Source organism: Gracilinanus agilis, chromosome 3 (genome assembly GCF_016433145.1).
Source record: "Gracilinanus agilis isolate LMUSP501 chromosome 3, AgileGrace, whole genome shotgun sequence".
Classification (NCBI taxonomy): Eukaryota; Metazoa; Chordata; class Mammalia; order Didelphimorphia; family Didelphidae; genus Gracilinanus; species Gracilinanus agilis.
Window position 1 is genome coordinate 156,570,064 of NC_058132.1, and position 15,855 is coordinate 156,585,918.

Sequence of the window (15,855 nt, forward strand, 5' to 3'; positions counted from 1 at the left end):
AAAAAAAAAAAAAAAAAAAAAAACGTCTGGCAGGACCTTTCAGAGAAGGGACCTCTCTCTACTGGGTCCTGAAGAAACAATGAAATGTGGTCTGAGAGCAGCGATATTATCAAAATTCTTGCACCTCCTTAATAAATCCTTGGAGATGTTTGGCTAAATCACTCTATGAGGGTATTGGAATTTTTCTAAAAACCACAACTTGATTCTTCTTTTTTTTTTTATTGAAATTTATTCATTTGTTTGTTTGTTACATTTAAATACCCAAGTAACTCCCACCTTCCTTAATGCCCCTCACTGCCATTAAAGAAGGCATCATTTGATAAAAAAATATATATGCATATATTTAAAATATGTCTTGCTTATTTCTATTTTTCAGTTCTTTCTCTAAAGGTAAAAATTAGGAAAAGTGAAATGAGCAGAGCACAAAGAACATTATATACTGCAACAGAAATATTTTTTGAAGAATGACTTGTATGTGTCCACAACAAAATTCTTACAAGTAATCAAGAATCAGAACAACAGCCTTCTCTTTTAACCTTATCAGGTTGATCAGATCCACGAATCAGCACTTTTATACCAGTGGTATAAAACTTAAATGGAAATGGGGACCACTAAATTATATATAAGTAATATATAATATATATACAAGTAATATATAATACACACATATATAATATATAAGAATAATATGATCCCTTCATGGTGCATATTGACTTAAAAACCACATATTAAAATTATCTTTGTTTTATTGTTTATATTTATATTATTATAAATATATATAAACAAATATACTTGTTTTATCTTTTTTTTTTGAGACCTTTTTTTTTACCTTCTGTCTTAGAATCAATACTAAGTATCAGTTCAAAGACAGAAGAATGATAAGGGCTAGGCAACTGGAGTTGAGTGACTTGCCCAAAATCACACAGCTAGGAAGTATCTGAGGACAGATTCGAACCCAGGGACTTCTGGCTCCAGGCTTGGCTCTCTATCCACCGAGCTACCTAGCTGCTCCTGGTTGTTATTATCTCATTAAATATTTCCCAATTAAATTTTAATTAGGTTCAGGCAGCACTCCAGAGTATTTGCCGGCCAACATATGGGTCACGAGTCAGCATGTTAGACAACTGTGCTCCACACTATGTCAGAGGCCACATACCTCCCACCCCAGGCTCAGAGAATGAAGCCATAGAGGAAAGTCATACAGCCAAATGTCAAAAGTTCCTGAACCCAAATCTTTATTAGGTTATGAGCTCCTTGAGAGCAGGGACTATTTTAAGACTTTTTTTTAATATTCCTGGTACTTAGCACAGCGCCTGATACAGAATAAGTATATAAATAATAATATATTTTTATTGATTAACTGGAGGAATTTTAAGAATTCCAGGAACCCACATTTCACAGCAGGGCATCTTAACCTAAGAATTCGTGAACTTATTTTTTAGTTTTGATAACTATAATTTCAATATAATTGTTTCCTTTGTAGTTGTGTATTTTATTTTATGTATTTTAAAACATTATTCTAGGAAGTGATCCATTAACTTCACTAGCCTCCAAAAAAAGGTCTGTGACCCACAAAAAAAAAAAAAAAAAAAGCAAAATACTTTAAAATGCCTGTTCTTTGGGAAGGAGAGTTCTTGGAGTAAGTGAAGAAAAAATAGAACTGGGGGAGGGAGGGGAGAGAAGGGGACAGAAGGGGTGGTGCAGCTAGGTGACTTGGTGGATCAAGAGCTGGGAGACAGGTGGTCCTGGGTTCAAATATGGTCTCAGACACTTAGTGACCCCCGGGCAATTCACATAATCCCCATTGCCTAGCCTTTAGGGCTCTTCTGCCTTAGAATCAATACAATATTGATTCTAAGATGGAAGGTAAGAGTAAAAAAAAAAAAAAAAGATGGTGCAGCAAAGGAGCCTTAACTCAGGTCTCTTGGGGAGAAAAGGAAGCATCTTACTCTGACCCTAGAATTAACTCCAGGACCTGACCCTACTACTTAAGGTTATTTAGATATTATAGATCCAATTTTAAAAAAAGGCACTTTGTTTTAGAAGTGTTTTAGAAACTGCAAATTCATGGTCCTTTATCCTTGGGTTGAAAAGGCTCACTAAAATATAGGGATCATAAGATAGCAGGATCATAGATTCAGAGCTGGAGGAGACTTTGGAGGGCATCTAGTCCAGCTCTGCCCTTTTATATATGAGGCTCAAAAATATTAAGTGACTTGCCCAAGGTCACACAGTTAAGTGGCAGAAGCAGCATTTGACTAAGAATTATACCAACTCTTTCTGGGATATTAGTATTCCTTTGTGTGTTTTTCATTTTCTGGGTATAATATAAATGTTGTCCTCTTTCTGACATCCATTGTTATCTTAGCTAGTTTGAATAGAATATGGAGGTATTTAATCCAAATATGTGGAAAACTAGTCATGACTTATAATTTAATGTTCCTAGAAGAAACTCTGAGAGGGGGCAAAAAAGCAAAAGATACAATTTAGGGGCCAGTTCCCTCAAGATTGAGCATAGTCTCCTTATACCTTACTCACCCCCACGTACACTGTGATCCAAGAACATTGATCTCGTTGCTCTTCCTTACACAGGGTACTCCATCTCCTGACTCAGGGTGTTTTTACTGGGTATCCCCAAAATGGCTGGAATTATCCTCCTCTATTTCCTTGCTTCCTTGGCTTCCTTCAAGTCCCAGATATAATCCTATCTTTAATAAAAAGCCTTTCCTGATCCATAGTGTGTAATTTGAATCTGTAACCCTAAAAATTATGATCACCAGCAAAACTACAATTCCCAGAACCCCACTCCCTGTTGTTATGTGCTGACATAGACAGGAGATAAATTGGGTGAAGTTCCAAGACTAGCCCTTTTTTCCTTCCTGTCATGTCATTGGTGGAGTGGGGAATTTCTGAACAGGTAGAAAACTTAGGCACATGGTTCTGTTTTGTCAGATAATAAACTTTATAAAAATAATACTTAAACTATTCACCATTAATTTTAACTCTTGCAGTAGGCACCTTCTCTCTATTGGTCATCTCCAATTTGGCACATCTATATCTTATTTGTACACGGTTACTTTCATGCCAGCTCCCCCATTCCACTGTAAGCTCCTTGAGAGCAGCAAGACTCCCTTTTCATCTTTCTTTGTCCTCCCAGCACTTAAATGCTTGGCACATAGTAGGTGATTCCTAAATCACCTGTTGATTGATGGCTTGTGTAAACTCTAAGCTTGACTAAGTCAGAGCTATGATTGTGGCAATTTGAGAATATGCCTTCCGTTGAAGCCCAACCATCACTGCCAGTCCCTATCAACCAACTGAAACTTCTCTCCTAAATGCCCTACACTGGAACATCCCTAGCATGACCAGCTCTAGGAGGGGAAATGGGCTACGAGAATGTGGACTTCACTGGTGGGAAGAGGAGTGTTATCGGAGATCTTGCAAGAACTTTGTTATGTGATAGTTTTAACTATAACCTAATCTCTTTACTCTGAGGATAAATTGGATTGCTGCTCCAGCACGGGTAGTGAATGCTGACAACGGCCAATACACAGGGGATGCTTCTTCCACTGTATCAGTGGCAGCCTCCTACACAGCACCAAGGGGAGAGAATCTGGCCTGAGAAGATGGAAAGCTAGTACATTACCTCTCGGTGCCACCTAGAACACATTACTCATAGGTAAGGAATGTGGCAACGTGCCCTCTGAGGAAATGTAACACCCAAACATTTTCACATAGGTCATTCAACATATTGCACGGGATTTGCTGAGTATGTCTAAGAAAAACATCTAAGTTTTCCTGGAAGGCATTAAAAAATCTCTCATTTGAAATGTAATCATTTGAGATTCTTGAGGGACTCTGATGATGTGTTACAGGACAAGCTACAGCATCCAGGGCACAATTATTAGCAAGAGACGCAACCTGGAATCTGGGAGAGGTTTAATTTGAGAAGTGAGTAACTAGACCTTGGTCTTGCCACAGTATTATGGAGAGAACTTCATTGGATTTGAAACAGACTTTGACAGTGATGTCAGAAGGAGCTGAACATTTTCATAGAAGGTAGTCATGGAGCTTCAAGTCCACAGTTTTAGAAGGCCAAGGCACACACAGAAGTTGGTTATTTGCACAAGAGCTGGCAAGAAACTTTATTAGTAATTTAGAGCAAATAGAATATTTCTTAAAAAACAAAATGACCTCATGCATCTTAATTTGATCAGTTGGGCATAGTCATGAAAACCTGTAATCCCTGCTACCAGGGAGGCTGTAGCTGAGGAATCTCTTTACTTGAGAAATTCTGAGCTGTGGTGGGCTAAGCTGAGCACTAAGATTGGTCATCAAAATGGTGAGTCCCCAAGAGTAGAAGGTGGAGAGACATTCCAGGCTGCCAAAGAAGAGGTAAACTGTCCCAGGTTGGAAAGAGGGCAGGTCAGAGCTCCCGTGCTAATCTGTAGTGGGATCAGACCCTTGAGTAGCCTCAGCACTACCAGCTTGGGTGAGATGGGGAGAGCTCGTCTATTTAAACAACACGGTTTAATTTGATCAGTAGTCTGTCTATTCTCTTTAGTATTTTTCTTACTTATTTTGATATTTGAGATTCTGTTGCTGGTCTTTGAGAAAGGGAATATTTATTGACTAATGAAATCTCTCAACTATCAACTCTATTTTCCACTCCTGGGTCTGCCTAAGCCCAGATCGTGTGGTAGTCTTGGGTTTTCCATCTTTCTTCAAGTATATTTGCAACAAGATTTGGCAGGACAAACCAAGTATTTCCTCAGGGTTTAGATTGTTCAAAAAAAATCAGACAATAAGAACAGACCCACCAAGAAAGACTTGGAAGGGCACAAGAAATGTATGGTACAGTGGAAAGAGCATTGAAGTAGGAGTCAGGGGCTCTAGGTTAAAGTCTTGGCTCTGCCATTGATTCATTTTGTGACATTGGTCAAGTCACTTCATTTCCTCAGCTTCCTTATCTGTGAAATGAATGGGTTGGACAAAATGATCCTGAAGATTTCTTCAAGATCTAATAAACTCTTCCTTGAAATAAAACATTCCAAAGAAAAAGTTTTAAAAAATGACTGAGAATCTACCTGGAAAGAGGTCCTGGGAGCAAAGGAATTCCCATCCAAGTCAGCCATCCACCAAGGCACAGCTTGGCTCCTTTTCTAGCCAGTTCAAACCAATAGGTACTTATTAAGCATTGACTGTGTGTAAGACACTAGGAAAAGGTAATTGTGGTATCTATTGTTGTTCAGTCATTCAGTCATGTCTCACTCTATAATCCCATTTGAAGTTTTCTTGGTAGTTTACTATTTCCTTTTCCAGCTTATTTTATAGCTAAAGAAACTGAGGCAAATAGGGTTCAGTAGTTTTCCCAGGATCACATAAGTATCTGTGTATCTGAGGCCAGATTTGAACTGAGGAAAATGAGGCCAAGCATTCTCTCCACCATGCCAATTTTTGATGCACAGCCTGGCTATCTCCTTTCCTTCATCCTAAGCCCCTCTTATTGCTTTTCTCTTCCACAAGAAGTGATTATGATTCTTATAAATATCTCCCTAGGATGGGATATGCCAAGATACAAAGTCAATCCATTCATTTTATTTCTTAGTCAAAGAGCCATTGAGCCATTAGGGAGTCATTAGCACCAACTCTAAAATGAATTTTCTTTTTTTCTTTTCTTTTCTTTTTAACCCTTACCTTCCATCTTGAAACCAATACTATGTATTGGTTCTAATACAGAAGAAAGGCAAGGGCTAGGCCATGGGGGTTAAGTGACTTGCCCAGGGTCACACAGCTAGGAAATGTCTGAGGCCAGATTTGAACCCAGGACTTCCCATCTTTGGTCCTGACTCTCAGTCCACTGAGCCACCTAGCTGCCCCCCTAAAATAAATCTTCAAGAATCTCTGTGACAAGTGTATTAGCACTAAAAACCTTGAACCTAATGTTGGCATGTGCAGTTTGGCACGTGAGCTATTATTAACAACATTATTATATTGTTATTATTATTATTACATTGCTATTATTATAGCAAATTATTAGTAACAAAATCCTCTAAGACAAAATCAATCAGCCTCCCCAAGGAAGGCTAGAAAAATTCTTCTGGTATCAGTCACCAAGTTTGTTTTTTTGGTCAGTTTATTTTATTGGTGCTTAAAAAAATACTATTAATTCCAAACAATTTCCCTTGTAACCCAAAATAGTCTTCATTTGTAAAAAAGAAACAGTTAAAATTGCACAATGACCATGTTTGACAGTGTATGCCTCATTCCATTAGATGAAGAGGACAGAGGAGTGAAATATGCTTTATCAGTCCTCTGGAGTTAAGGTCCATTACAACACTGATCTGAGTTCGGATGTCTTTTATTTTCCTTTACATTATTGTGGTCACTCTGAGCTTTATTCTCTTAGTTCTACTGACTTCATTCTATATCAATTCACTTTAAGGCTTTCCAAGTTTCGCTCACTTTCTTATACTCATCCTTTCCTATGGCACAGTAATATTCCATTACATGCATACACCACAATTCCTTTAGTTATTCCTACTACTCACTTTGTTTCCAATTTTTTGCTAGTAAAAAAAAAAAGAGGGGTCTGCTATGAATACTTTATCCTATATAGGATCATTGCTTCGGTCCATGGCTTCCTTAGGGCACATATAATGGTATCACTATGTCAGAGGTGAGAACCATTGAGTCATTTTCCTAGAATAGTTTTGAATTATTTCACAGAGTGGTTGAACCAATTCTCAGCTTCTCCAACACTATATGACCATCTCTGTCTTCCCACAGGCCCTCCAACACTATTTCTGTTTTTCTTCATCTGTGTCACTTTGATGTCACCATGTAGTTTCCCTTTTAGTAGCAGGTCACTACTACTTCTGTTCCTCATTATGAAAGTTCAAAAGAAACAAGTGGTTTCTGTCACAGGCTGCCATATAACTATTTGGTTTTCCTAGTGCCTAGCTCCACCCGGGGCTCTTTCTGCCTTTATGTGTCTGGACAGCTAGTTAGATGCTCCTCTACAAAGAAGAGGGGCCCAAGGATCTGCCCCTATTCACGACGAGGCTCTTTTAACTCAGATCCTTTCTCAACAAAGAGCTATCAGAAAACAGAGACCATTACAAGTAAAAGGGATGTGCCATCCCCAGGATAGACCCTCACAGTGGGACTAAACTCTTATCTCTTTTCTAATGTTGATTGAATGTCTAACCAGGCTGCAAAACAACCCTTCTCTTCATTCGGTGGAAAGTATGTCTGATATTTTTGCTATGTGCATGTATTTTTGATATTGTAAAACGTCTGTGATAGGATTCTGGAAAATCATTCCCCTGGGGGTGCCTGAGTAATGAGTCACCACATTAGGGTCCTGTGACCTCTGGCATAGACACATTCCTTAGGGTGGGGAAATGGATCAGAAAGAGTGTTCTCAGGGAGCCAGAATCCACTAACTCTGAGCCATGTTTTTTTCCTCACAATCCCATCCATAGATTTTTTTTTCACTCATTAATTCTTTCATCCAACATCCATTTATCAAGGGCCTACCATGTGCCAAATATTGGCTTTAATGAACACTGAGGGATACAAAAGGTTTGAATAATGTGCAATCAGTGATTTTCTTACAGCTTTTAATCTACGAGGGAGATAAGACAAAAACAGATAACAATTTACAATCTCATGTATTAGGGTATATTTTGAAGTTGAAAAATAGAATCCCATAGGATATCTGAGGGAAAAAGCTATTACTGGACCTTAGGGAATCAGGTGGCAAGGTTAATGTATGAAGAAGAGCTGGGAAGATTTACTAAAAGAGGTGCTCCTTCCGTTAAACTTTAAAAGATTGTTAGGAGCTAAACAGGCAAAGGAGAGGGAGGACACTCTAGGTATAGTGAACAATTTGAGAAAACACACAGAGATTAGAGAGTACTACATGTTCATGCACAATCCATTTTGGCTAAAGGATAAAATTGTGGAAGGTAGTAATATAAGATAAGATTAGGAAAGTAGAACAGTTCTAGACTCTGGCAAGTCTTGAAGTCTAGGTAAAGGGGACTGAACTTTTCTTAGTAGCCAGAGGGAGTCATTTGAGATTTTTGAGCAAATGAATGACAGAACAAATCTATGTGTAACAAAGACCTGTTAAAAGCCCACTGCAGTAGTGCCATAGTCTAGGAAGGTAGTAATGACAGCTTGTACTAGGGCCATGACAGAAAGAACAGAGAGGAGAGGAAAATTAAGATAGAACCAAGACAAGATGTGGTTACTGATTGGATAAAGGGAGGGAAAGGAGGCTGAAGAAGAACAGAAGACCGACTACAAAAAGGATAAAAGATTACCCCAACGACAGTACCACTGACAAAAAATCATGAAGTCAAAAAGAGGACTAAATATCAGATGAAAGATGATGAGCTTGACTTTGGATAAGTAGGTAACAGGCAACATGAGCACAGAAACACACATAGCTCAGCGCCTCTTGAGATCAGACACCACAACTTCCCCCTTAAAGTTCCAGAAGAGAAGGCAATCAAATGAACACGAATATGTTATACATGAAATATACGCCCAAGGGTCCAAAAGACTGGTCCATGCCCACAAATCTTAACTGGATCCCCCTTCCTCTTTTCTTATTTTCTAATGCTTTGTAGTCCACAGAAATGGAGAGTTTTCCAAAAATACCCTACATCAATTCTTACTGCCTCCTTCCCTTAAATATGCTGGATGCAACAATTTTAAGACTGAATGGTTGAAGAAAAGTTTCCTATTAAAAGATCAATTTGTTTTTTAAGTCAATTGAACTTATCTCAACTGAATTAAGAGTGGTTCTTCTGCTCTTAGATCACATGAACTAGAGAGATCAGAACAACCTTAAGGACCATGTGTGGCAGTAACCAGAGTAAAGAAATCCTCCCATTTGAACAGGCAATGAGAATTTTTGAAACTTATACTGCCTGTGACATTATTAAAATTGGCTTTTTAATAATAAACAAAGAGAGATTTATAAAAGGAAAACAAAGGCTTATTGGGCCAAAAGGATCTACTCTGAAGACATTAGAATGGTTAAACTGTTACATCATGGTTCACAGGAACACTGTTTCAGCTCTTGGACTATTGATGGTTTAAAAGAAGTTTGAAAAGTAGTCTTGGATACAATAAAAAATATTCATCTAATCTATAACATCAAAACACTGATTGATTAAACAAGAACTCTCAAAGGATGCTGAATTAAGAACACACCCAATTGGGAAAGGTTTTTGCCACAATTAAACACAAAAATTTGAATAAATGCAAGGAACCAAAGAAAAAAGCTATTAAGAAAGAGTATACACCGGGAAGCTGGGTAGCTCAGTGGAGTGAGAGTCAGGCCTAGAGACAGGAGGTCCTAGGTTCAAACCCGGCCTCAGCCACTTCCCAGCTGTGTGACCCTGGGCAAGTCACTTGACCCCCATTGCCCACCCTTACCAATCTTCCACCTATGAGACAATATACCGAAGTACAAGGGTTTAAAAAAAAATGTAAAAGAAAGAGTATACACCATTCCCACCTCCACGGGCAGAAAGCCAGATTGATGAAGAGAGTTTATCTCAGAGCTATCGGGAGGAAAGAAAAAGAGGAGGTGAGTAAATGGAGAGGAGGAAAATACTTGCAGAAATCTATGAATGTTAATCTTGGCTCTTGAGATTTCTTCTCACAAACCTACTATGGTGTATCTATTTCACAGAAATATTAATTGAGTGACACACATAAAACCCAATGGAATTGCTCATTGGCTATGGAAGGGGGGTGGGAGGAGAGGAGGGAAAGAACATGAATCATGTAACCATGGAAAAAATATTCCAAATTAATTAATTAGTTTTTTTTCAGATCTCACCAAAAAAGAAATATTAATTGAATCTAACATTAAGCTTTACACTATTATTGGGCTTCAGTCTTTGAGAAAGTGAGGCATTCCAGAGAAATATACCTGGCTAAATGTAATATAGCATCTAGAAAGAACAAGGCATCTACAGGCAATGTGGAGAAGAAAGAGCCCAGGCCTCAGTCAGTCCTAGACAATCCAGGACTCTGGCTGAATTTAATAAGCTAAAACTTAATAGTGACAAATATAGTCTTATACTTAGGTTCAAAAATCTAACTTTACAAGTACTAGATGGGGCAGATATGCCTAAAGAGCTGTTTATCTGAAAAAGCATATTTTGCATTAGTAGACAGGAAGCTCAATATATCAACAGTGTGATACATTAATCAAAAAGAAAAAGGAAAAAAAAAAAAGAGATGCAATCTTAGAGTACATCAAGAATCACAGGGTTCAGAATGCTAGAGATAATAATCTCATTGTATCAACCCAGGTCAGGCCATACCTGGAGTATTGTGTTCAGGTCTGGGTGCCACATTTTTATCATGGAGATTGATGGGACAGAAAGGGTCCAGAGGAGGGCAATCAAAATGGTAGAGCACCTAGAGATCAAGGCACAAGAGGATCAACTTAAGGACTTTGATATTGATATAATTAGCATGAAGAAGACAAGTCTTGGGAAAACATGATAGTTCTCTTTGAATATCTGAAGGACTGTGCCACAAAAGAGATTAGATTTGCGCTTAACCTGAGAGGGCAGAACTAGGAGAAATGGGTAGAAGTTACAAAAAAAAAAAAGTCACATTAGGCTTGATGTGAATAAAAATTTAAAGTGGAATATGGACTATCTTAGAAATTGGTGAATTCCTGTTCCTTGTTGTCAATAGTCAATAAACATTTATTAAGAACCTACTATTTGCCTTCCAGGCATTGTGCTCAGGGATACAAATAAGAAGAAATACAATCCCTACCCTCAAGGAGCTTACAATCTAAAGCAGGGGTCTGCAGCATATGGCTCTCAAGCCATATCTGGCTCTTTCGAGGGCCAGATATGGCTCTTTCTGCAGGAGCCATAAACTCAATTTTTTTTTTCAGGCGCTGTTACAGGAGCGCACACTGTACAGCTCTCACGAAATTACAATTTAAAAAATGTGGTGTTTATGGCTCTCATGGCCAAAAAGGTTGCCGACCCCCAGTCTAAATAGAGAAAAGACAAGAGATAAAGTGTGTGGGGGGGGGGGATGGCAGGCAGAGGATATTTATGGACTGGGGCACAATATTCATAGAGTTAAAACAAGCAGAACAGCTTGTGGGAAAATGAAAAGGTGCTGAGAAATGTTCATCCCTCTATAAAGGGAGTATCTGGGAGGAGTTTTTACTTATTTTGTTTTTTTCTGGGAGGAGTTTTTAACTCCAGCCTCTAGCCCTCTGATCAGAGGGGAGAGGTAACTGGGGCAATTAAACCCAAGCTGAAGCAATCTTCATGATGATGAGATTTCTGGTGATGAGCTTATCTTGGAAGACGAATGATATTCAAGTAGTAGAAACCAAGCAGAGCAGCTAGTAAGAAATGACGGCCATTCTCGAATCAAGACTTGCCAGATACGTTGTAGAGGGGATTTTGTTTGTTTTCAGTTATGAATTGGACTTGTGAGAGAGAACTTAGGGGTCCTTGATGTATTCAAGACATCTAACCAACATGGACTAGATCCTTGATTGTGGAAATAACTATTGCATATAATTGTTAAATTGTGGGCTGGACCATACAGAAGATTGTAGAGAACAGGAGAGGGGGTATGCTGGAGTCAATTCAAATTATTTTAAAAAGACTGGTTGTTAAAATTTCAATGTTAGAATTGATACCAAAATAATTGGCAAATGCTCCAAATCAGGACATGACACTGTTTTGATTGTCTACCTTAAAGAAAGTGATGAAAAAAATATTAATAATGCAGATTAAACTTTAAAGTGTGCCATGCATACATTTTTCAGAAAGCTGATTGTTAAATGTTTAACTAGTACATCTCTGGGTACTACAAGACTGAAGAAAAGCAAATGTCCAGACATTTTTTTTCAAAATAAAAAAAAGAAGAGTAGAGAATATGTAAACTATCAGTCAGTGAGCTTGGCTTTAATTCCTAGAGAAATTCTAGAATATATTATTAAAGAGATGGTTAATTATGGGGAAACAACTTAGAATTATACAAAGTGATTAAATATTCATGTCCTATAACCCAGAGATTTCAATGTTAAGCATATATCGCAAAGGGGTCATTGATTCAAAAAAGAAAAAAAGAAAAGAAAGTCTTTATGTAGCCCAAAATCTTTATAGCAGCACTTTTTGTAATTCTAAAGAACTAGAAACAAAGTAGCAGCTAATCAACTGAGGAATGGCTTAAAAAAGTCCTAGTATATGAAAGTAATGGAATTCTGAGGGAAGATTTGTAGCTGGCCTTTCTGGGATAATGAGCACAGAGATCTATTCATGTTATGCTTTCTTTTGCTATTTTTACAATGTTCTTTGTTATAAGGGATCCTTCCATGAGGGAAGGAAGGGGGAAGGACACAGATGAAAACATAGATGATATAAAAACAAAAGATGTAAAAAAATCCATTTTTTAAATTAAATATAAATAAAAGACAGTGGGTATCCCCCAAAATAAGTGGCAATTACCAAGAGCTAGCAAGGCTTTGTAGAAAAAAAAATAGGTAGATTATACAAAGAAATAAAAAGTTTTTATTTCTTAAATTTACCTAGATTTTAGCAAAGTATTTGATAAAAAATCTCATATTTTTATAAAAAATAGGGAGAGATATGGAGTAGGTAATCATAGTATACTTAGTTGGAATTTTGAACTGCTTAAGTTGTTGGACTCTAAGAGTAGCCGATAATAGCTCCATGTCTACTTTGAGGGAGGTCTTCAGTAGATTTTCACATAGAGCTTTATCACTTTTTTATTAAAGACTTGGATAAAGACAAAGATGACATGTTCATCAAAATTTGCAAATAACAGAAAACAAGGAGGGATAGATAACATATTGGATGAGAGAGTTAGAATCCAAAAAGATCCTGACTATAAGATTGGGCCAAATATAAGAAGATGAAATATAACAGGAATAAATTTAGTGTCTGAAATTTGGGCTCAAGAAAATTACTTCACAAGCAGGGCCATAGGGGGAAGATGTTTGGGAGAAGTATCTATATTCTCAGTCTCCAGAAACATGTTTATTTATTTATTTATATTTTTATTTATATACCATAAGTATATAAACTTGGGCAGTGATGGACTATAGAACAAGATCCTCCTCAGGATGCCATCATGATGTGTCAGAAACAGTAGGAAAAAAAGTACTTGATGGGGGAGCATGGGCAGTCTTGTGCCAAAATTCTTGCCAATAGAACTCTGGGTAGTTGATGACAGCACCAGATTAGTAGATTAGATAAATAGTATTCTGAAAATGATCTGAGTTGTAAATTCACTCATTCATTCACTGTTTGTCCTTCATTTTTGGATAATACCAATAATATCCTAAGGTGATGTCTTAACCTCTATAAGTCAACAGTGTAATATGGCAACCCAAATAGCTAATGCCATGTTGGGCTGAATTAAGAAGCATGGATTCCCAAAATAAGGAGATAGTACTACAATTCTGTGCCCTAGTTAGAGCATAGCTAGAATATTGTGTTTAGTTTGGGATATAACATTTGAGGAGGGACGCTGAGCTGGAGACTGTCCAGAAAAGGGCAAACAGAATAAGGAAGGGTCTTAAGACCACACCATATGAAATTCAGTTGAAGAAATTAGAGATATTTAGCCTGGAGGAAAGAAGACAGGAAAAGTTGACATGATAACTGTCCTTAAGATAGCCGTTACATAGAAGACCCCCAGAGGTTAGAATTAGAAGTAATGAAAGGAAGTTGCAAAAGAGCCCATTTAAAGATTTTTGTAAGGAAAAGCTTCCCAATAATTAAAGTGGACGAAAAGGAAAATGGGTTGTCTTTGGAGATAATTGGTCCCCCTTTGTAGGAGGTCTTCAAGCATAGCTAAGTGACTACTTGTCCTGTGTGTAATAGTATAGTAGGAATTCTTTTTCAGATAGGAATTGCAGCCCATGGCCACTGACTGAGGTCACTTTCAACTCTGAGATTCTATGACTTTATTATGAAGTTACTTCTTTCACCTTAAAGTTTAAATTAAGCGTAAAACATTATGTGAAATATTAATAATATTATATTACTACCTTTAAATTTATTTAATGATTAATTAAATATTGAGATGTAAAGGGAAAACTTAAAGATTAAAAACAAATCCAGATGCTTAGAGAAATGAGCTAATCAACCCAATAGAAATCAGGCAATGTGCAGAAGTTGAAAATCCTATTTCTTATTTCTTTTCCCTTTTTATTCATCATTCTTAGGAATCCTTCTAGAAAGAAGTTCAAGCAGTTCATTTCCATGATGCCAAAATAGCTGATTAATTTGCAGGGGTGGGAGTGGAGAGGGAGGGACAGGACTGGATGCATTTGGCAACATATAGAAAAACCAATCAGTTGATTGGATGTTTTTTTTTTCTCAATTTGTTGTTTTGACATGCAATAGATGCAGGCTGAGTGTGTTTGCAGATGGCTGTGGTTTTTAGAGGAGGTGGAGAAAAAGGTGAGGATGGTTATGAGGAATAGCAGGGTTTCCATTTGAAGATGTGGGTGTGTCCAATAGAAATTTTGTAGGCATATAGAATTTTAATGACCTACTGATTAAAAAAAACAATTGGCAAGAAAACTGTTATGATTTTCAAGTACAGTTAAAGCTATTAAATGAGACAGACTACTGAAGCAAGAAGGTTTAACTTCCCCTTCTGAATATCTCTTAAAGAAAATAGTCCAGTTTGGATACGGATTGGCTATGCCAAGATCCAAAGGGATATGTGATGTAATGGAAAATAGACTAGATGGGAGTCAGAAAATATGAGTTTTGGTCCCAGTTCTGCCTCTAAACTCGCTAAGTAACCTTGGGAAATTCTCTTAGACTCATAGGATCTAAAATTGGAAATGACCTTAGAAATAATCTAGTTCAGTGGTTCCCAACTTCTTGCTGTAGACCCCTGTAGTGGAGGGGTTAGGGGATGGAGTCATTGCAAGGATACCACAAATCCACATGTACTCCAAACATTTTAATTTTTATCTTTACTTAGAACCATTGTGCTTCAGCCCAATAAGTCAGCAAACATATCTTCAGTTGACCAATTCAGTAACATTACTCATTTTCAAATGAATGTAAATGCCATTGTGATTAACAAAATAGAAATTCATTTTAAAATGTTGCTGGATTCATGATAGCTTTTTGTCAGTCAATAAGCACTTATTAAGCATTTACTATGAACTTGGTCTGTCATCATATGCTTTTTAATAGATACTGATAAAATTATTATAATGTGGGAGTCAATGGCATTTTTTTCATGTGAAGATGCATCCTCAAGGGATGATTGAAAAAAGATTTAGAATCAGTGGTCCAGTTCAGCCTTCTTGTTTTAGAAATGAGGAATGGGGACAGCTAGGTGACAACATGGATAGATGCCAGGTCTGGAGTCAAGAGGACATGGGTTCAAATTTGACTTCAGACACTTCTAGCTATGTAAACCTGGGCAAGTCACTTAACTCTCTTTGCCTACCCCTTGCCCTTCTGTCTTAGAGTTGTTACTAAGACAGAAAGGAATGGAAAGAGAAAGAAGGATGGAAGGAAGAAAGAAAAGAAACAAAGGAAGGAAGGAATGAAGGAAGGAAGGAAGGGAGGGAGGGAGGTATGGAGGGAGGTATGGAGAAAGAAAGAAAGAAAGAAAGAAAGAGAGAGAGAGAGAAAGAAAGAAAGAAAGAAAGAAAGAAAGAAAGAAAGAAAGAAAGAAAGAAAGAAAGAAAGAAAGAAAGAAAGAAAAAGAAAGAAAGAAAGGAAGGAAGGAAGGAAGGAGGAAAGAAAGAAAAGAAAGAAAAAAATAAGACAGATAGAGAAA